Source organism: Lissotriton helveticus, chromosome 8, assembly GCF_964261635.1.
Source record: "Lissotriton helveticus chromosome 8, aLisHel1.1, whole genome shotgun sequence".
Taxonomy (NCBI): domain Eukaryota; kingdom Metazoa; phylum Chordata; class Amphibia; order Caudata; family Salamandridae; genus Lissotriton; species Lissotriton helveticus.
In genome coordinates, this window is record NC_136069.1 from 452,639,306 (window position 1) to 452,663,439 (window position 24,134).

Below are 24,134 nucleotides of genomic sequence, written 5' to 3' on the forward strand. Positions count from 1 at the left end.
ATGGAAGAGCAGTGGGTGGTCTCACACACAAGCAACAGCCAGCAGGTGCCCCCAGGCACGTTTACCTAGTGCCCCAGAGTGCGCAGATCGCTGCACTTTAGTGTGTGTCCATCCATAAGATTTGATGCTGTTGATGCCTGAGTGCAGGTGCGCGCGTCAAGGCTGCTCCGCTCCCCCACTCCTCCGCGTTGCACGAAAACCCACGGTCACAGTTTTGCAGACTTCAGAAGTATGGAGGAGCGCGCAGCCTGCCCACGCCACCCTCCGGGTCCGCTTTCTCTCTCTCTGACATTCCCGACCCAGGGCTCTGCCAGCGGCCAGCGCTCTGTCTGCGCACAGGGCGCTCTGGAAATGTCAGCACCTGTTTGAACAACTAGACGCATCACTCGCAGGCAGAGGAGAAACGGAACACACCGATCCAGAGCGCGCGCTCCAAAGCAGCCCTGATAACAACAACCAGGTCGTTTCTCGCTGACTGCCGCGCTCAGTGTGTCAGATCCACAACCACAAATGCCATGCGCGGTGGGCACATCCTCTGCTACATCTCTGTCTTCATTTTGAAGACAATATACATAAATGTGTGTGCATGGGTGTGTGCGCACAGAGGCGTAGCTTCAGGGGACAAGTCCTAAAAAAAGAAGTGGGGGGACTAACCTAGTTAATCAGAATGCAAGTGGCATCACGGCCCCTGACATCACAGTGCGTGACATCACAGGAAGTGGCATCATAAGAAGTGACATCAGATCTTAAGCCCTCACCTATGTGTAAAATGTCTATCGTGAGTACATCATGTTTCTCACAGTGCGTGACATCACAGGAAGTGGCATCACAAGAAGTGACATCAGATCTTAAGCCCTCACCTATGTTTAAAATGTCTATCGTGAGTACATCATGTTTCGAGTATACAGGGAAACCATCCTGATTTAGGCAGACGATTCACACTTTTGTAAACTACACACAAAACAATATTGCCTTTTGTCTGTGTAAACTTCCTCTACCCAGAGTGCTTTACACGAAAAAATAGTGATACTTAAATTATTTCAACGCCTCCTCAGGGGAAGTAAACACTATATAAATTACATTTATTTTGTGCAAATACAGAGAAAGACCAACACATCTGACATTCTTACAGAGCATGCATTTCTCCAAAATTGAGGCTAAACAAAGTGAAAAGCTGCCTCCAGTAGTGGCTCCTGGATGGAGTGCTGCGGGGCGGGCGGGGGAGGAGCAGGGTGGGGGTTAGTAAACCACGGCATACGGCCGAACAGAGGTAAGTAAACAAATAAATAAATAAAACACATTTTGTTGCGCACACTGCATCGCATTTGGCAATGCAGGGCACGCGATGAAATTCCCTTGGAGTGAGAAGTGGAATATTGGAGCGGCGCTGCTACCACTGGACCGAGCACCCATTCATGAGTGCGGATACCATTAGCAGGACCCCGGAACGTTGAATATATATATATATAATATCTCACGCTGCAGAGGCGCAAGGAAAGTCGCACACAGGATTTCTTGGTTTACAGGAATGTATTTATTGACTTGATGCGTTTTGACAGCACGGTCTTTGTCAAAAAGTCATATATATATATATGTTGGAAAGTGGGTTATTAGTAGTGGTAAATATATATCTATCACTGGCAATACGGCTAGTAACACAATATAGGGCTCAGAATAGGTCTCAGAAAATTATTCCCATACTCAGCCCTTGGTAGCTTGGCTGCGAGCAGGTAGGCTTTTTTTTTTTTTTTGCAGAGTTTTATATAGCGCAAACTAGACCCGAACCGAATCAGGTATCAGAGCGCTTTACATAGCACCAGTTACGTTACATGAGGACAGACACACATTCATTTTTTTTAGGCACGGGGAGATTACGTGATTTGCCCAGAATCACAGGAGGTTTTGGCGTCGTTACCGAAACTCGAACCCAGATCCCCAGGTCCGAGGTAGAGCGCCCTAGCCGTTAGGCCAACTCCTCTCCCCAAGCTTAACTTCAGAGACGGGTATGTAAAGCATTTAAAAACACCAATTCAATAAATAATTAAGACACAACACACAATAAAAATACAACACCAATTTATAAAACTAGGACATGTTTTTATCTTTAAAATAACACCAAAATGAAAAAATTCAACGTAGGGAACTGGAGATATGAATTTCTGAAGATTTAGCACTATATAGCACATAGAAGCCTATAGTGCCTATTGGGACATCTGGTCATGCTAGACCGGGACAAAGTCAAAGTTTCAGGCCGACTGCGATAAATCCCTGCATGGCTACCCCTTGCAGTAGGCATCTGTCAATGTTTTTACCTTCTAACTTTGAAACTTTTCAGGAGCTTTTCTTCATGGGGTCCCTTAAAGCTTCCAGTCAGTCCGGATTTGGGTTCAGCTGCTGGCCCTGAGACAAGCTCCTGTTCAAACCTATGGAATGCAGTCCTCCGGAGCTTTCCAACTGGAGAAACCAGAGATCCATGCTGGCTTGCGGTTGAAGGTGGGAGGCTTCACTCTCGCAGTTGGTCCTGGTCACCTTTTCTACGTTCGGAATTATACACTTTTGCAGAGTTTGTTCTCCTGGGGTCCCTCAATGCTCTTCACCAGGCCGGATTCAGTGAAGGTTTGCTGACTTGGGTTTCGACCAGCTCCACGTCAAACTCTGGAAGTCGGATCTCTGGAGCTTTTCAGTGGGACGAACCTAGAGTGCAGGCCGGCTCGCAGTTGAAACTTGCCGGCTGGGCTGGCCAGGTTGAGTCGGTCCACTTATGAAGCTTTGTTTCAAAGTTTCTCCAAAGTTCTCCAAACTTCTGGAACTTCTTCAAGTTCATTTGAGGGACCGAAACTATCTAAAACTTACTACAAGGGTCTGGAAGCTCCAGTATGGTCCTTGAAAGTTTTGGACTTCAATTCCCACAATCCACTTGGACTAAGCCCTTACAAATCCCCTGGAGTCATTCCAGGCTGGGGATTCTTGATGGTGATGGTCCAGATGAGCCCTGTTAACCTGTAGCATCTTTATTTTTTTTGAAGCAAGTTAGGTCCACAGGGCTGTGTTTCCGGATTGTGCAGCAGACACAGTCTTCCAGAGTGCAGGGCCTGGTTGGGGCAAATCAAACTTCCAGCATGGACCCTTCTTCTTTCCTTCAAGCAGCAGATCCAAGAGGCACTGCCCCTCTTAGATACTTATTCAGTGTTCTCTTGGGTCACACTGGAGGGCACTCTGGATAAATGAGGTGCAGGGCAACACCCCAGAGCATGACAATTTTCTTTATAGTGTGGCTCACTTTAAAAGCACTATTTTTCCAAAATTCTACAAGGCTGAATTCTCAGCAGAGAGGCAAGAACTGGCTAATCCAACCTGTAGGATGGCTCATCTCCATATTCTCCCTCCCCCTGGCATCTGCACATTCCTTCCTTAAGTCTGCCATCTGGCTAGGTTCAGAGGGTAGAGGTGTAAATGAAGCTGGCTTCTTCTGTCTATCCCCTCCTTAATCTGAAAATCATGGTTTATGTCCCCTCTCCCTTCTTCTGGCATTCCTATGCAGCAGAAGCCTCCCAGAATGGCTCTTCACCCCAGGTGCCACTCATCATTTCATCAAAGCAGCCTGGCTGATCCACTTAAATCTGACGAATCAGGACAGATCACTGGAAGGCTGAATTTTGGCTTGCAGACCAGAAAGTCTTATACCTTCTTGACTGTACATTTTAGGATAAATTCAACAATAGCATATTGTTGGATTTATTAATACCATTCTACTAAGTCCTTGAATGATATTTCTGTATTTCCTGGTGGGAGTTATTAATTAATAACTGAATGCCATGTTAACCTATGTGGCTGGGATCTGCAATGGGAAAAATGAACAGGACAATTTCTCCCAAACCAGGGCTTATTTTTTTTTTTAACAGTTCTGACAGTAGTTATCCATTTTTTTGCCATTTTATCTGTATTTATCCATATATATTTTGTGTTTTGAGGATAAATGAAGTTGTACAACTGTGCATTTCCATATTTATTTAACTGATAGACACGCAGTCGTAGTTTGATGTCTGTCATGTTTTATTATTTAAGCTGCCAAAGATTACATAACAATATAGCCACTGGTAAATATTAGCATTATCGCAAAATGTATGTTAACATATGCCTTTATTTAAAGAAATTTCGTTCTGTTTTATAACTTCCCATGCTGTCCATCTACTCAGCTGTTGGGCTAGAATTCATCAAAGACAGCACGGAGAGTCACTTAAAAAAAGCCACATTTTCGGTATATATCCACTTTTAAAAATAAATGCAGACAGAAAACACATTATTTTCTGTCTGTATCTATCTGTAAAAATCAGTAAGGACCCTGCCTATATCTACCGGACCCACACCCCTGGAAGACCTGGGGGAGACTTTAGGGGCTCTGAATATGTAAACATATTGCAGCTTCTCACTCAACAGTATTCCTAGCACAAAAGTCGATTTTGCGAAGCACTTTACTACAAAGGGAGAAGTGAAAGATGCAATTTCTCTTTACCAAGGGCATATAAAACCTGTTTTAAAAATGTCCTTCTTATAAGTACCTGACTCCACCCCCGCCACCAGAGGGATACCTAGGGGAGACCCCGGGGTACCTAATATGCCTAAATATTGTAGTTTAATATTTTTTAAGTGCCCCAAACACCAAAGTCAAGTTTGGGCATAATTTCCACGTTAAAAGCAGTCCTGCAACTCATGGCTGCTTTTAAACTGACCTCAGGCTTCAGCAGTGCACACATGCAAGTGCAGAAAGGGCTGGTGGCTTCTAAATGGCCATACCCTATTATATACTAGGGACTTAAGGTAGTTATGATCCCCCTGCCATATTATGTACTAGCATCATATAGAGGTCATGCCAATCAGAGGGATACCCTAACCCATTGTGTACCCTAGTGTATGTAGGTGTTTTCACTATATTCTATTATAATTTTCATCCATAAGAGCAAGGAACTACAGTGTTGATGAAATCTGACAATGTAGCATATTAAGTTACAAATGCAGTGACTAATGCAGTAAATGCTGCAGTCAAAGGGTTGTATAAATCCACTGACCACACCATTGCCGATTTTTATCAACAATCTGTTCAGGAAATGAAAACAAAACCTAAATAATCTAATGGCAATCAATTCCTTTGTTAGCTGCACTTGGGAAAATACAGCCTTTTCAAGCTTACTATCACAAAGTAAAAACATAACTTAAAAAATACTTAGCGGCTACCAAGTGTAATATGCTCCTATAAGGCCATCTCATGGGTCTGGTGACATTTATAAACAGCTGACTTCGACATTGTGATTAACGATTGGTGTCATCTTAAGGATTTTGGGGGCCCCGGGCAAGAAATATTTTGGGGGCCCTTGCTTGGAACAACCTTGAATTTTATTATTCATTTTATGCCAATTCACACACAAATTGTGCCAAACTATACTACATAACAGTTAATTGTTCAGAAACAGGGTCACACAAAAACAGTAGAAATATGTCTTGCCTGTGGGTCAGAAATCCTTAAGATGACACTGAGCAGAGGGAAACAGTCAAATATAGAGGTTGGAAGAAAAGAGAGATGGATATAGGAAAATAAACAGAGGTGGAACAGAGAGTTCACTTTGTGAGTTCCATAAGTAGGGAGATTCAGGAGAGAAATTGCCCGGTGGTGCACTTCTGCAGCACCAAACCCTGACTTATGAAGTCCAAGTTAGCTATATCTATATAACAGGATATGTTATCCATTGTAACCAAAATTAGAAGTTCATAATCACAATGTACTTGAATATTTCCATAGTTAAATTTCCTTTATTTCATATTTGAATCTAACTTCAATCTTGACTCAAAATACTGCCACACAGCCAACACGTGGTTCGAGATACTACCTCTTTTACAACGCTAGTCCTAATTGACTACAAATCCAGAAAACAACTACAACATTATTATTAGCTCCCCCTGTATCATATGGTACCAATTGCATGTGAAAGGGGATAAACTGTGAAATTGTTGAAAAGTCATCTATGGTTTGTCCTTTTTCCCATAGTTACCCAAGCTCAACAGTTCATCAGTTCCGGCTAGTGTAAAAGTGATTCCATGATAAACTTACATAAGTGTATTGGCTCAGAAGGTGACCTTGAGAAAGAAGTTGTGTCCTGAACCAGGCGTTGGCTATGCAGCAGCATTTTGAATCAAGAATGATTTTAAATTCAAATATGGAATAAAGGAAATTTGATTATGGAAATATTCGAGTAGAACCTGATTTTGAACTTCTAATTTTGTTACAGTGGATAGCATATTTTTTTTGAATTTGTATAGTACGCAATATATCCATGAGGGTGTCCAGGTGCTTAGTAGGGCAGTCCTGAGAGTGGAGAAGGCGATCATGGCTGTTTCGTCTGGAACAGCAATGTCTTGAAGTTCCTTTGGAATTCCATGAGGGAGGTTCTGAGTTGCTTCGGGAGGTTGTTCCAGCTCTTGGCTGCATAACCTCCTATTAATATATATCTCACTTTGATAGTTTACTTTCTTATAGAGTCCCTTGGAAGCTTGGGACTCTGGGCAAATTCCCATGCCTTAAAAACATTAAAATGTCTCTGTTGATGACCTCATTGGAACACCTTGATGGCAGCAAACATCCATCAATCCATCCACCCACTCATCCACCCGAACTACCCACCACTGGTGCTGGTTTTGAGTGTGACAAAAAAATAGGATGGTGGTGGCACTGCCTGTGCTGCACACATTGTATACAAAGGGATTGATCCTCTGGAAGTTACAGCCAATGCAGTGCTCATGGCTTTAAGTGGGCTGGTTCTCACCAGTGCTGAGCACCGACAGCTTTTTAAATGGGGACTCGAAACAGGTCTCTATCGGGCTCTGTTTTGTGCCCTGACACAGGAGGTCCGTTTTTTTCCGGGCTGCAGTGACAGCAGGCACATCGATGTGCATGTGCTCACACTGCTCACTTCTCACTAGTGGAGAAGTTACGGCATGATGTCATGCCAGGTGAGCGTTGTAGGGGAAGGGAAATCGTTTAAAGAGAGTAATTTTCTCTCTGGATTTCCCTTCTCTTTTTTGAAACTGAGGAGCAGCAACATTGTCGTAGTGTCACCATGGCTTTAAGGGGAAGCTTTTTCAAAATTGTATACAAGCCATTATTGCTGTTTATTTATCTTATGCAACTTAAAACCATTGACAAAGCCAATAGCCCGGCTTGTTGTAGGTGTAATGTTTCTTGATGTATTACATATCTGGATGCAATGACAGAAACAGCAAAATACAAGTCAGGCGCCACACTATGCTAAGCACTAATTTTTAGCTTAACTGTTTTAATTGTATTGGTCTCGCCCCTTTGAGAGACCCCCTCCCAGTTTTTTCATCCCACTTAAAGCCCTGGCAGTGCTCATCTAATCTTCCAGTTTAGGAAGCATTGTTTTTGTGCATTTTGACGAGGCACTCCGTTAATGACAGAGTTGAGTATGAAATCGCACTTGTCAATATCTTTTTTCTTGTCAGGAGCCTGAAGGTACAATTAACCCCAGGTACCCAAGTAATGAGGAATCTTCTGCTCCACTGAAACAAAACATAGGATTATGTAAATATTGTTTAACATGAAAAACGGTGCAATTAATACATTTTTGGTGGCAGCGTTCGCTGCCGTCTCGGATTTGCTTGGTGAAAAACATACCTCTCTGTTGTGCTGATTCCTTCATTTGCCTTAAGAACAGACATTTTCTTCACAGCGGCGCCAAATTATTCAGAATCTGTTTAACTCTCTTTGGGTACGTTTGGTGCTGAGTCGACAAAACAGCTGACTAAAAATGTGATACTGACAGTTGTGTTTTGCTTTTCAAAATGAAAAATGCTTCCAATTAATTTTTTGTATTGCTCATCGCAGGAGTGAAGAAAGGTTTTCAACCCAGAGGTAATATCCCGAAAATTTTATCTCGAAAATGCAGCGACAAAATCCTGCGAAACCGCTCACGTACAGTGAAGCTCCAATGATGCGACACGACACGACAACAGAGTGATGAGATATAAGTGAGTCACGTGATGTTCTGTTTGAGAGGCTGTTATTGACCGTGCTGCTTCCAGACGCAGTCATGCCACCTCCACTGCTTATATTAATCCGCAAAACGAATAATTTCCATGTATTCCATTGAACACTTAGAATCCATGGGCATCGATTCACCAAAATTGCAGGTCTAATGGATGTAACAACACACCACTTGACCCATGTGGGAGCTCAGTGCGGTGGAGTGGCGCAGAGTAGAGTGACACAGAGCGTCATAGAATGGCCAGGTGCAGAGTGGAGTAGAGTATAGTGGTGTAGAGTGGTGTAAAGTAGCATAAAGTGGCATAGAGTGGCGTAGAGTGGAGTGTCGTGGAGTAGAGTTGTGGATTGGAGAGGAGTCAAATATTGTAGAGTGCAGTGAGTTGAGAGGCATACAGTGGTAAAGAGTAGAGGTGAGTGGAGTAGATTGGAGTGGAGTTGAGAGTTGTTGAGTGGATTGGCATGTAGTAAAATGGTATGGAGTGGAGTAGAGCGTTGTAGAGTGGAGTGATGTAGAGTGGGGTAGAGTGGAATGGCATAGAGGGAAGTGGTGTTGAGTGGAGTGGAATAGAGTGTTCTAGAGTGGAGAAGAGTGGTGTAGTGTGGAGAGGCGTAGAATGGAGTAACGTGACATGGAGTGTGGTAGAGTGTAGTGGAATGAAGGGTAGTTGTGCAGAGTGGAGTCGAGTTGAGTGGAGTAAATGTTGTAGAGTGGAGTGGAATAGAGAGGAGTGGAGAGTGGAATAGAGTGACAGATTGGAGTGGTGTTGAGTTGTAGAGCTGAATGATGTGGAGTGGCTTTGAGTAGAGTAGTGTACAGTGTAGTGTGGTAGACTGGAGTGGCATAGAGTGGCGTAGAGTAGAGTTGCAGCTGTTTGGCCACATTTCCTCACTGAAGCATTTAACTTCAGAGGATCTTGCATGGGTGAGGTTGGAGGCCCCGATCTTAGACTCAAAGAGCAAAGTTACCACCACTGTGCAGAAAAGAGAGGACCACAGAGATGCGGTGTGGGTGGAAAAAACAAACAGATTAGCTGAATGGGGGATTCAACTTCAGAAACCCTCATCAATGAGATATCCACTCCTTCTGTTACAACCTCCCCCAAGGCAAGTAAGGATGAGAATACTGAGAGGCGCAACAGGGGGAAATTGTGGCACTGAAATAGCAGTAAATGAGGGATGAGGTTCCCTAATAATTTCATGCACACGAAACCAGAGGGTGGTTCATTCCGCCATTTCAAGTAAGGCAGACTGGATGTGGGGGAAGCAAGAGAACCCAGTAAATAAGAGAACAGGCCATCATTCCTAGCCCGAGACATGCCATTGACATCTGTCCCTGAAAGCAAAAGCCATTATTTCTGTAGTATGATGGAACGTGACCGACCTCAAAAGCATCAGCATGAGTATGCAAGCAGTAGCCTATCTGAAGACAAACTTTATCCTGTGCCACCAGGAGACCTGGTCCCTTGCCCCGACGATCTTGCCTGGCTTCTATTAAACCAGTGGTCCATCTAAGCCTCTTTGGGCGTCCGTCAGGCGGCCTCTCTATCTTTATAAAACATACAGACAAACTGGAGGCCAACGCACCCAATCTTGGCTTTACGGGGGCCCCTAGCAGTCTCTATCACAGGCCTGAAAATCAACCAAAAACCAATCGGCCTTATACTTGTTAATTGGTATCTTAAGGCCCGTAAAAAAGCGAAGACCATGATTTATTTATTTATTTATTCGATTTATATAGCGAGCAAATACCCTGTGGTGTCTCGGCGCTGTGAAGTAAAAGGAGGGCAGCTGAGTTGTGTGACTACTGGTTGAAGAGCCAGGTTTTTACTAGTTCCCTAAATGTCAGGAGGGTGGGATTGGTTTTAATGTGGGGGGGGAGGGTGTTCCACAGTCTAGCTGTGGCAACAGTGAATCGTCTATCAGGCAGTCAGTCAGTCAAGAAGTCTTTATTCGATTAGTTCATCATAAAAGACATAAAATACAATATATACATAAAAACAGATAATACAATGATTAAATCCTTTGACAAGCTAATCTGCTTCTTGTACATATATACAAAACTTTACATATGGACATATAGGAGACAGCATCATCAGGTTGGAGAATTCTAGACAGTCACCTATTAATTATTATTAATGAACCTGGTTCTAAGCACCCAGGCCCACCCGAGGAATTTAGCGACCCCAACAACAATAAGCGGATCCAGGTTAGTTTTTAACATTCTGGTTGCTTCTACAGCCAATCTGGTTCCTAGCTGCCGACATACAGGTTTTAGCCACTTGGCTCTGGGGGCAGAATATAACGGGCACACATACAGTAAGTGATCCAGGCTTTCCCTGATATCTTTGCATTTTGGACAAAAACCCGACCTTTCAATTCCCCATTTTTTGGTAAACTCCCCAATGGGGAGAGAACCGCATCTAAATTGGAAAAATAGTTTGCGGTCCAAGGGTTTAGTTATGGTGTCCCAAAACCCCTCTAGCTTGGGTATGTCCTTGTGCACAATAAACAATCCAGTAAGGCTACTAGGATTTATTTCCGTATACATATTGTGGGTCACCCATTCCCAATAACAACTTTTGAGATCCTTTTTGGAGGGAAAGTTGGCTGACTCAGGCGAAAGCCACAAACCGCCATGGCCCAAAGCTGATAGGATAGTCTTAAGGTCTCTGAACCATCCTATTTTTGAGGCACCAGGACTATTTTTGACCTCCAGACAGGCTGCTGCGTAATGGTGGAGTTCTGGCGTTGTCCACAAACGGCGCCAGAATGCAAGGGGGCGGAATCTTGCTTGAGCCTCCACCGATTGACACCCTAGATCATAAAGAAGGGGTATTGTTGGGGTCGACTGTGGGAGACCTGTAGACAGTCTTATGAATTTGTTTTGGGCAAGTTTTAATGAGTTCAAATTGCTGCCCCCCCATAGTTCCGCACCATACAAGATGGCTGAGAGAACCTTACCACCATAGATCTTAATGAGCGGGGACATTGGCCTCGTAAATGACCCTTTATGTTCTTTAATCAGTGCTCCGCCCAGCTGTTGATGTTTCAGGGTCATAAGCTCGATCTGATGGGTCCAACTCAAGGTGTCACTAAAGGTGACACCCAGGTATGTGAAGTGTTTGGTTTGCTCCAGGGGGATGTCCCCCATAGAAACCCTTGCATTTATTTGTTTGCGCCCCCTTAAAACCATAAATTTGGTTTTGGAGACATTCACCTCCAGCTCATGATCGCTGCAGAAACTCTCGAACCTTGACAGTGCACATTGCAGGCCCTGTCTGGTTCGTGAAATCAGGAGAGTGTCATCAGCGAACATGAGCAGGGGGATTCTCATGCCTGCCAGGGTTGGTGCATCCGTGGAAAAGTTGTCGTAGTACTTTGTAACTCTATTGATATATAGAGAAAACAAGGTAGGTGCCAAGACGCAACCTTGCCTGACACCCTTTGCCACAGGAAAATTCTCTGTCACCTCACCCGGTTTGCCCCATCGCACAAACGCAAATGTCTCAGCGTGGAGGTTCACTATAAGGCGCACCAAAATGGGAGGCATGCCCATATCTAAGAGGCAGTTCCAAAGCCCGGCCCTCGGGACAAGGTCGAAAGCTGACCGAAGATCCACGAAGGCGGCATACAGATTACCTTTACCCAAGGTAACCGTCTTCCAGTGCAGAAGCATGAAACGAAACGCTTGGTCCAGGGTACTCACACGGGGTCTAAATCCAGCTTGGAGGGGAGTAAGGATGTTAAATTCCTCAATCCAGGCCTGAACCCTTGACAGAACAAGCCTACTGATGATCTTCTGGACCGCGTCAATTAAACTGATCGGCCGGTAGTTCGAAGGAACCGACCGATCTCCCTTCTTAAAAATGGGCAGTATTTCAGCGCCTGCCCATGAGTCGGGGATCCTGGCGCCCATAACCAGCGCATTTGCCAGTTGTACTAAGTACGGTACCCATAGGTCTTGGTCTTGTTGGAATAGGTCTGCTGGAATACAGTCTGGGCCGGGCGCTTTTCCCCTAGGGATGGTTTTCAGGACTGATTCTACTTCTTTAGCTGTAAACACAAGTATATCGATGGTGATTGGCCAGCTAATGGAGTCTTGCGAAGTGTCATGACTTCTGAATTGTTCTTCAAAATATGTCACCCATTTCTTCTGTTCGATGGATGCGGGGCTAGGGCGATCATCCTGGGACTGACCCCACCTAAGGAGGTGCCAAAAATGTTGGAGGTTCCTGGCGCCACAAGCCTCAGCTAGGAGGCTCCAGCGCTCGTCGTCCCAAGTAGCTTTAGCCCGAAATTTAGCAACTTTATATGCCTTCCTACAATTTTTAATTAAGGCTTGGTTCTTTGATTTCAAGGCCTTAAACAGAGACAACTGGGACTTTCGACAGGCTTCATTATACCAGTTTGCAAGCTTTTTACCCTTTCCCCTACCCCTGTTGACAACAACCAACTTAACGAACAGAGTTTTTAGGGACTGAAATAAGCCAGCATGGATATCTGTGATTTTAGAAATTGTCGTTTCCTGATTATCACAATTGTCAATCTCCGATAGAGAATTTGATACCAAGATCCTAATTTTTTCACGTGCTTCAGTATCCACAGCAACCTTTGGCCAGCGCACCCTCCTCAAATCATTTGTTAAAACCACAGCCTCTTGTACAGGGTTAGGCTGGGGATTGGCCGGCCCTGCAAAGCTGAAATCCTTCAGTTCCGCTATTAGTGGTTCGTGGTCACTTTCTGGACGCGGCTTAATTGACATGTCCTGAACTAAATGCCACATTTTAATATCAACTAAGATATAATCAATGCGACTGCTATGTCTACCATTAAAAAACGTATTATTGCCCACCCTATCAGAGGTTACGCGTCCATTAAGGGCACGCAGCCCCCAATTTAAACAGAGACCTTTGATAAATGTAGCTGCCTGGGACCACTTAGTAATCGGGGGTAGGTCGAGTTGGGGAATCCCCCAGGTCAGATCCTCGTCCTCTGTCAGTAATCCATCCTCTATACCTAGAGGTTCAAAACAGGTATTAAAATCCCCCATAACAACCACATAACCAGATAGTTGGTTAGAACCCAGGAAGTCATCCAAACAAGTTAGGGTGGATGACACTCGACCACCCGTTATACCTCTTACATATACATTGATAAGCAGTATGGACAACCCACTGCTGGCTTTCACACTAATTATCAGTATATCAGGGCAGTCTATAAAAACTTCCTTCACAGACACACCTGCTACCTGGCGAACCCAAATGGTGAGGCCACCCATGGCCCTACCTCTGTGGCCTCTAACTGCTGGTTTATTAAAATTCAGGAAGCCTGGAAAAACCACTGATTTGGTCGCCCAAGTCTCCTGGAACGACCAGACATCGCCCTGTCGGATAAAATCAGCCCAATCGGGGATACAAAAACAAGAATCAATTCCTGCAACATTCCAACATCCCAGGATAGTGCCCTTTTTACATGAGTGATCACACATATTGGTTACAACATTAGAATAAGATACATTAGACAGGGAGGTAGATTCAACGTGCCCCACTACATCTGTAGCCTGACCATCCGTTAGCAGACGCTTTGACCCTGCCTGACTCATTAACCCAGAGCTCGACCCTACAATATCAACATCATTAAGCAATGAAGGGGTAGATACCAAAATAGGTATTTCTGCCTCTCCTCTGTAGGCGAGACGGCTCTCCACAGGATGATGGAGTTGGACTTCCAAACTTTCAGGCACATTGTTGGAGGAACCCGGGGCAACTCCCCCCCTCGAACACTCATGGTTGGGAACATCAACCCCGGACGAACGTGCTGGTCAATCGTTCGTCGACAACCACGATAGTGGGTCGTACAAGTTTCTCAAAGGGATATTCCAAAGCTCTTGGGGCCGGGTAGACCTATTCGAAAGAGGGTAATCTAGCAAGGAGCTTGGGTACTGTTGTGTCTGTATAGAAGCAGGTGGCATAGAAACCAATGGGTACTGGTGGATATTGGGGAATGGTTGATCGAATAAGACTGGGGGGCCCTTGGGCTGGGTGGTGATCTTAGCCCAACCCGGAGTCTGTACGGGACAATTGTAGTTAGATTGAATGTAGGAACGATACTGCGCCTCAGGGTTAAATTGGAATCCATGGTAGTTAGTAGAAAAATTGGTCCATTTAAGGAGGCTTTTGGTGTTATTATAATTATTTTTATTTGCAGGAGGTTGATCCGATGGATTGATCAGGGTTTCGGGATAAAAGTATGTAAGATTCCTCATAGAAATCCCTCCCTCATTGCTACCCACATACCAATCGGACAGATGGGATACTACTTTATGGTCCCTAAAATTAATAATGATTATGTCCCCCTCTATGTCCTTGGGGCGAACCCCTACCCACCGACATCTTCTGACTGTAACAATGTCCCCATTAAGATGTGAAGGAAGGGGCCTATTTGTTTTCAGCCAGAAGATGACTTTGTTTTTTAAACTTTCATTGTTTTCCCTATCCCCTTCCGCAACTGGTGGCACACCCGTCATAACAATGACATAGTTTGTGGAGTCCGGGGGCAGGTCTACATTTTTCTTATGGGGAAGGGGTCTGTTGGTTATGCCAGAGGGGTTAGCTGTTTTACCCATCCCATTCCTTACCTGTGACACAGCACCCTTTCCAGGAGGTTTGTTTACTACCACCCTGGGATTTGCTTTGGCAATAGTTGCCGCTGCTGGGGGTTTAGCTACTAGGACTGGTGCTTTATTAGTAGTAACAATGGCATTATTAGGAACGCTTTTAGTGGGTTTACTAGAAGAGGTAGATTTAGTGCCACTACCCAGGGATGGACCGGAAGGTATGTTCAATGGACCTTTGGCCATATCCACGCTAGGTGCGTGTAGAGGTTCGATGTTTGCCAACAGGCGGTCCAATTTATCTCCCAGTATCCTAACACGTTCCAGCACAGGAAGCATGTAAGATTTAATCAGCTTCTCTATGTTGGCGTAGGACACCTCATGGGCCTCCTCACTAAGTGACTCCGGGATTTCCATCGCCTGTATGTCTGAAACCACTGGCGCTACAAGGGATGGTAGCCCCAACTCGATGTTAGACTTGGACGGGGCTGGTGTGGGTAACTGGCCGTTATAACCTTTCCTTTTTACCCCACCCTTCCTCCTTCTTTTCCTTGGTGGAGAATGCACAACCCTTTTGGCCTCATCAGGCTTAGATCTAGTATTACATTTACTCATTGTAGATATAGACTCCTCTGAGTCTATACCCACCAATGGGAGGTTGGGCAACATGGGACAGGGGTCCAAATCAATAAAATTATTAGATGGGATACTTGTTACCAAAAAACTAGATTGATCCACTGGCGGACAGCCCAAGTGATCTCCGCTGGTGACATCAACACAGAGCGGGGAAATGCTTGGAAATCTAAATATGTTTGGGGTTTGATTAATGTCAGTAGTATCTGCCTCAATTGAGCTCATCCCTTGGGCGGCCATATCATGTGTAAGATTTAACACTGATTGTGACTGCAGTGAAATTTTCTTTAGCTGCTCAACTGATCGTCGACGTTCTGCTCTCCTCTCTGCTAAGAGAAGGTCCCTATCTAAGTCCTTAGTAGATTTTTTGAAAAATTTGTCCAATGGACCGAGAACAGATGTTCCTACACCGGGAGGGGCAGAGTGACTCATGACAAATCTGGTTAATTAAATATTCACAACCCAGGAACAAAAGATAAACGTTAGGGTAATCACAATACAAAGCTCCAGTGCAAATTAAAAATGACCTGGCCCAGCCCGGCCTCCTGCGGCCCCGGACGGCCACAGACGGTCCCGCCCTTGTCCCGGGCTTCTCCCGGGCGCGCTCCCGCACGCTCCCGCTTAGCGGGGACAGTGGTTCAAGATATACTCTATGGGCACTTGCTTAATGGTTGGCGTACAGGGGGGTGTGGCCAGCGGGGAGAGCAGCCCAGGTGTGTTAGATGGGCGCGCAGGGGCTCCTGGTCATCGGAGTCCCTGCCTGCGTGCTCGCAGCCCCGCCGGCTAGCTCACCTGCCCGCGCCTCCTGACCTCAGCTGTTCAAAGGTCCAGGGTCTGCTTCCTCCTATGCGCGAGGCGCTGCGGGACAAGGGTGACGAAGAGAAAGTCTCTAAGATCCTCTGCTGTCCTCCGGTAATGCAGGCTCTCCCTTCCTGCGACAATATCCTCGGGCGGGCAGCAACGAGACAAGGGTTCCAATTAAAAAAGCCAAACTGCCGCTTTTTCAGGACTGAGGGCGGGGGCATGGCCAGCGGGGAGAGCAGCCCAGGTGTGTTAGATGGGCGCGCAGGGGCTCCTGGTCATCGGAGTCCCTGCCTGCGTGCTCGCAGCCCCGCCGGCTAGCTCACCTGCCCGCGCCTCCTGACCTCAGCTGTTCAAAGGTCCAGGGTCTGCTTCCTCCTATGCGCGAGGCGCTGCGGGACAAGGGTGACGAAGAGAAAGTCTCTAAGATCCTCTGCTGTCCTCCGGTAATGCAGGCTCTCCCTTCCTGCGACAATATCCTCGGGCGGGCAGCAACGAGACAAGGGTTCCAATTAAAAAAGCCAAACTGCCGCTTTTTCAGGACTGAGGGCGGGGGCGTGGCCAGCGGGGAGAGCAGCCCAGGTGTGTTAGATGGGCGCGCAGGGGCTCCTGGTCATCGGAGTCCCTGCCTGCGTGCTCGCAGCCCCGCCGGCTAGCTCACCTGCCCGCGCCTCCTGACCTCAGCTGTTCAAAGGTCCAGGGTCTGCTTCCTCCTATGCGCGAGGCGCTGCGGGACAAGGGTGACGAAGAGAAGGTCTCTAAGATCCTCTGCTGTCCTCCGGTAATGCAGGCTCTCCCTTCCTGCGACAATATCCTCAGGCGGGCAGCAACGAGACAAGGGTTCCAATTAAAAAAGCCAAACTGCCGCTTTTTCAGGACTGAGGGCGGGGGCGTGGCCAGCGGGGAGAGCAGCCCAGGTGTGTTAGATGGGCGCGCAGGGGCTCCTGGTCATCGGAGCCCCTGCCTGCGTGCTCGCAGCCCCGCCGGCTAGCTCACCTGCCCGCGCCTCCTGACCTCAGCTGTTCAAAGGTCCAGGGTCTGCTTCCTCCTATGCGCGAGGCGCTGCGGGACAAGGGTGACGAAGAGAAAGTCTCTAAGATCCTCTGCTGTCCTCCGGTAATGCAGGCTCTCCCTTCCTGCGACAATATCCTCGGGCGGGCAGCAACGAGACAAGGGTTCCAATTAAAAAAGCCAAACTGCCGCTTTTTCAGGACTGAGGGCGGGGGCGTGGCCAGCGGGGAGAGCAGCCCAGGTGTGTTAGATGGGCGCGCAGGGGCTCCTGGTCATCGGAGTCCCTGCCTGCGTGCTCGCAGCCCCGCCGGCTAGCTCACCTGCCCGCGCCTCCTGACCTCAGCTGTTCAAAGGTCCAGGGTCTGCTTCCTCCTATGCGCGAGGCGCTGCGGGACAAGGGTGACGAAGAGAAAGTCTCTAAGATCCTCTGCTGTCCTCCGGTAATGCAGGCTCTCCCTTCCTGCGACAATATCCTCGGGCGGGCAGCAACGAGACAATCGTCTATCTCCCCAGGATGTTTTCTTAGAGCGAGGAATAATAAGTAGATGAGCTAAGGCGGCGCGCAAGGGTCTGTTGGAGGTATAGGGGCATAGTACTTTTTTTAGGAACTCAGGTCCCGTGTTGTTAATCCCTGGTAGAATGCTGGTAGAAGATCTTCTCAAAAGCCTAGAGGTGCTCTTCTCGGACTACCCTTGACACAAAATCATGATTGTAGGCGACTTCAACAAGCGATGCCTGGGGATTGCATGTGACACCTCAACTAAGCAGTAATGGGGATTATCATGCAGGACTTTCTGACAACCTACAAATTGACATCAGCGCAACAGCAGACTGAAAGGTATCGAACTGCCATTTCTTCCCACTTGCAAGGGAAAATCGACAATCAATTACATTTTCCTATCAGAAGGCTTAGCAGGCCAACTGGCAAACTTTGAATAGACCATAAAGTGATCACCACCCACTAAGGTGCACACTGGACTTTACTTCTTAAGCAACAACCACTTGGGCTCCTCAACTGTGGAGGAATGTGTGAACCTAATGAGGAGAATTTAGTGGTGACAATAAAGACCACCACTATAAAGCCATCATCTCTACAAGAAGAGCAATTTTCAAAGCCCAGTGGGCACATAAACAAAGATCCACTACACGGTCAGCTGTGGTAGTAAAGCATGTGAGATCAATCCGAAAAAAAAGGGAACCAAAAAGAGTGGTTGATTAGCTCCTCAAAGATCAAAACCAATCACCCTTTTGGGATCACATCAACAAACAAAAATACAATAATGTAATAAGGAAAAATGGTATTCCAGAAGTTGCTTTAGTAATGCATGTGTCGGATTTAAACGTGGATTAGCCCTCATACCTCCAGCATAGTAGACAGTCTGTGGTAGAGTATCTCAATCAAAATTCCACTTCAGAATCAACAAACGTGGAAACAACGACTAGGCATCTCAATAGGGCAAAAGTAAGGCATGATTTGGGCCCGTATCTCGACTGGAACCAGATAGCTGTTCCAGAATTACCAAACACCAAGAAGGTCGAGACTATCTTGGTGTCTGGTTCAGTGTAAACGCAAGAGGTCTCTCAAAAAGAAATGAGCTGCCATCACTTTCGGCATCAGTCAACTGAACTCACTATTATGGAGTGCATCCAGTGCTCCCACTCTCAGGGTTATTAATGCAGCACTTCTTAAAGCATTGCACTATGTCCATCATGCCTACCAAGGAACCCAGACACTCTGTTCATCACCACCCCCTTTTCTGAATCGTTTTTGGCCACTATAGGTGTGGCAGGGTATACTCAGACATGAGTCCCTTGCTCACTGCTCCATCAGGATTCAAGCAAGCCGGGCCGACGAGGCTGAAATGCCAGAAAACGGTCCCCGGTAGCTTGTATCCTTTCTGGTGAAGAATTGGCTTGGTAGTTTGGTCTGCCCTGTTCCCATGATGCACTGGGCCAGGGACAGACTAATTTGCATATAGCCAGGTTCTGAGCTGGGATGGGGCAGTGAGCTAAATAACGGTGATGGATCAAGCCCTGATCTTTGGACTGGGTAAGAGGGGTCTGCTTAATTCAGACACTCTGTTCATCACCACCCCCTTTTCTGAATCGTACCAAGGAACCCTAGACTCTATCCTGGAGCAAATAAATTGTACCTCCTATAAACAAATATTTAAATTGTCAGATTAAGACAAGGTTGGTGCAACTATTGTTTTCCTTGTAAAAGGCACCAAAGTACCCTTTTTTGGAGTTGCCTGGCTCCGTAGGCTGCACCAACCTTGAACAGGGCTCTGGTCCATTATAGCAGTTATATTTGGTTTATGCTATTTTACGAACCTTCTGATTTGCTTTTAAATGTTACTTTACCAGAAATCCTCTGGTGCAGGGAAGTCTGTACCAGGTGTCAGAGGTTGCTGGACCTCGGGTTGATTTTTAGTTTTCCCTCATTTGTTTTTCAGGTGTGATCAGTGCCTGCCACACCTCTGGCCACGCCCCTCTTAGGACGGGCCTCAAAAGTCTTCTGGCAACGCGTCTGTGCAGCAGACCTGTGCAGTGGTAACACCACTGGTGTGCCGAAGGTGCTTCCAAGGAAAGTCGTCTGCGCCTGTCCGTGCCTGGACCGTGCCCAGTGCCCGTTCCCTTGGTCCGATGTGCCCAGTTCCAACACAGAGGACATGCTATACGAGAGAAACTCTGCATCAATATTTGGACTGAAGGTAAGCGCCCACAACGCACAAGACTTTACCCTGCTTCCAGATTATATTGAAACGATTTGTCAGGGCTGTAAATCTACGACATTATTTTCTGAGCCAATACAGTGCTACCAGAGTAGTAAGGATTCAGGAATTGAATATAAAATAGAGCCTAAGAACTCCTCGAAAAGTAGTAGCATAATATGTATTTTACTTAATACCTGGTCTTTAGTTAAGCACTATATTGAATTTCAGGAGTTTGCGACATTACATCAGGCAGACCTGATTTTTATAACCAAAACTTGGGCAGATCCGAACTTTGGGCCGGAAATAGCAGCTGCTAACCCCTCAGGCTGTAACATGTTTTACCTAGACAGAAATAAAGGTAAAAAGGAAGGAGGCTTGGTGATACTGTACCACAATTATATGTAGGCAGTTTTCACACCATTGCAGGTTGAGGGACTTGAAGCGTTATTTTTCTCCATTGAAATTTGGAAATCGCAGTCTTTCAAAGGTCTTTTGGCTTATCGGCCTCCTGGACTGAGAACCAATTTTGGAGATGTATTATGTGCCCTGTTGGAATCATCAATGTCCAGCGCTGACTTCACAGTACTGGGAGATATGAATTTCCAGATGGAATCCTGCACAGATAGGGACTCTATAAGACTACTTAAAACTATGAATGGACTGGGTCTTGGGCTGAAAACACAGGGCCCCACCCACCAGGCTGGCCATATGTTGGATGTAATGTTTTCCAACAACCCTTATATTAGTGATCCAGTGAATCTCCCACTAAGCTGGACAGACCGCTCAGCTGTAAAATGGCAGCTGTCGGCACAAGTCTTGGTACGACGAGTGCCTAGAAACTCTCTGTCCTCAGGTAGGGCATGACATAAAACACAAGAACTCACATTAGTACATCAGCTTACAAATTCGGCCCCCAAATTCGCTGATAGCACCGAAATGGTGGAGAACTTTTCATACTGGATAGACGAGATAATGAATAACTAAGGGAGTCATTATGATGGCGGAAGACCCACCACCGCTAGCTGTGCGGTGGCGGAACGTCTGCCATCGTCCCTAGCTCAGAGAAGCATTCCCAGCCTTGGTATGGGTAGTCAGTAAAAAAATCAAGACAAGAATGCCGCAATCTGGAGCGAAAATGGCAGAAAAAGTATGAGAATAAAGTAAGGAAGCAGTATAAAAATAAACTAGCGGAACACAAACACCTTATTCTGACTACCAAATCAGAATACTATTGTGAACAAATTAGAGTAGCTTGGGATGCAAATAAAATGCTTTTTCAGGTTATAAAAAAACTCACAGTATCCTTTAACCTTAATGTAGCGATCAACAACCAAGAATTTAGTGACTCAGTTGCCTACTTCTTTCAAGAGAAGGTTATTAATATTCACAATCAGCTAACTACTTCTACTAATCCTTCTACAATACAATGCTTCAATCTGGAGCTGGATAGCTCGAATTTTAACAAATTCAATCTACCAGCAGCGGAACAGGTAAGAAAACTAATCCCCGTCACCAAATGCGGCTCCCCCAATAATCCGTGTCCACCTAAGATATTCCATATGAATCACTGACATAACATCGACAGTCATAATATCAACATACCAAATTATCGACACACAAATATCGATAACACAAATATCGATATTGTATACTTATTTAAAAAAATACAACACAATTATCGCCAAAAATAAAATATCGACACCTTAAAAATATTTATAATAGCACAATACATACCCCAAAAAATATAAACAAAATATAAACAATATCAATAAGACACAAAACATATTAAATAAATATAACAACACATATTTTAATTATATTGAAAAATAATAACTTGAACATTATTAACCCCTTTACCACGGTGTGGCGGTTTTAAAGAGTGGGCATGGCCGCGTCGGCCAACGAACGTGCACAGCACTAGCCAGGTAGTGCTCGCGACGGCCTTTGGCCGACAGAAGCAGCGAACGGTTTAAATACACCAAATCATTTACTCTTTCAAACATTATATATGAAATAAACAAATAGTATTTAACATTAAATACAATATAATTTACAAATAATATACTGTTATAATTCCCAGGATCTCTGGTTGGCTGTGGTAGGTACCGTAGGCCAAACAGGGACCCTCAAGCCCCAATGTTAGGGAAAACACAGGGCGCCTCTAGAGATAGCCCCCGCTCCACCCCCTTGGTAGCTTGGAATGAGCCGCCAGGCTTATCTTCAAGGCCAACGTGTGAAGTATTTGCAATTAAGCTCACAGCAATCCAATGATGACACCACAAATAGACTCCACACAGTTTCATAGAAAAATAAGTATATGTTAATAAAAAGATATACGATGCAACAACACAATACTAAACCAACATACGTGTCGGGGTAATACTTCCCATGGACTATTATTATTGAGCTCAACTAAACAATCCTATGTAATCCTAATGTTGGAATATGCAGTTTGTTATGTAAGTATCAGGTTCTTCACAACATAAGAATAAAGCAGATCATAATACGGCTATCTGGCGTCTTGTACTGTCACTGTAATGCAATGCGTAAAGCAACAACATGGTAAACTGCCATACCACCATAATGCAATGCGTACAGTACCCTTTCAGGTACTCTGTTAGGAAAAAGCAATGCAACGTGTAATACAGTTATCAGGCAATTCGTTTTGCGAGACTAATGCAATGCGGAATACATATATCTGGCAGTTCGGTATGCAACACTAATGCAATGTGTAATACGACAATCTGGCAGTCCGTGATGCAGGACTAAGACAAGGCGTAACACATCCATCAGGCAGTTTGTTATGCAAACCTAGTGCAATGCGTAACACACCTATCAGGCAGTTTGTTAGGCAAACTAATGCAATTGGCAATACGACAAAACAGGCAGTCCGTTGTGCAGGAATAAAGCAATGCGTTATACAATCATCAGATACTCCGGTATGCAGAAGTAATGCAATACATAAGTTACTCCGGCACCGTTCACGTGCCTCCGGCGGTCTCCCCGCCACTCGTGCCAGGTTCCGGTTAGTCTCCGGCCACAGTTTCCCCCCCACACAGGTAAGATAGAACACAGTAAATGTAGCTTCACACTCGGGCCTCGGTGCTGCCACTCCCTTGGCACACAGACCTCAATCCAAGCCGAAGCAGAAGCTTGTGTTGTAAGACAGAGAGAGAGGCAAAGAGCGTCTCCCTCTGCGCCCCGCCCCAGGAGTCAAAACTCGTTACCAGGAGGGCGCAAACTCACTCTCCTCTCCTCGTCCAGCGACTTTGGCCTCCGATGCAATTTCTCAGTATTTCAGGGCAATGGGAAGATCCCAGGCTGCACACTACACCTGCACTCAGAGTCAGTGAGACTTATGGGAACTCCGAGTGCACGATAACCAGACAACTCCTCATGAGGGTCTCAGGCTGTGCACGGTACACACATGCGGCGTCGCTGAGACACACTTGATCTTCTGGTGCCCATGATCACAGGGTACCACTTGTGCAGGTCTCAGCCAGGAGAAGGAGCACGCACACAGCGTCCCTGAAACACACTTTATCTTCCGGTGCCCCTGATCACAGGGCACCCCTTGTGCCGGTTTCAGGCAGTAGAAGGTACACGCACTCAACGTCTCTGAGAGATACTTTATCTTCCAGTGCCCCCGATCACAGGGTACCTCTAGCAAGGGTTGCACACACACACACAGCGTCGCTGAGACACACTTGCTCTTCTGATGTACACGATCACGGGCCAATCCACAAGAAAGTCTCAGGGTGCCCCCAAGCACACGCACACTACGTCGCTGAGACTTTCTTGGCTCCCCGGTACACACTTTCACAGGACGATCCTCTCGAAGGTCTCAGGCTAGACAGAGCACATGCACACCGTGTCTCCGAGTCTCGTTTGGCACTCCAGGTGCCCAAGATCACAGGGAACGACTTGTGAAGGTCTCAGGCTAGACAGAGCACACACACCCATCGCATATCTGAGAGTCTTCTCTGGAAAATGTTGTGTTCCTGTATTTCCAAACAGGGAGCCAGCTCACCTCAGGCACTTGGGGATAGTTACTTCAGGACACAGCACACAGTAAAGTCCTTCAATCAGGGGGACACAGCACACAGAAAAGTCCCTATAGCCTTTCCTTAGTTGCTTACCTTTATTTACTAAAATTGGATAATGTTTATTGTGTGGGAGCTATGACTGGACTTTTGAAGGCTATACTGAAAAAAAGTATAACATGGGAAATCCAACATGAGGCTGACTAATGTTTAGAATACCTGTCATAATAATTAACTGCAGATATGATTTTAAGATTTTAAGA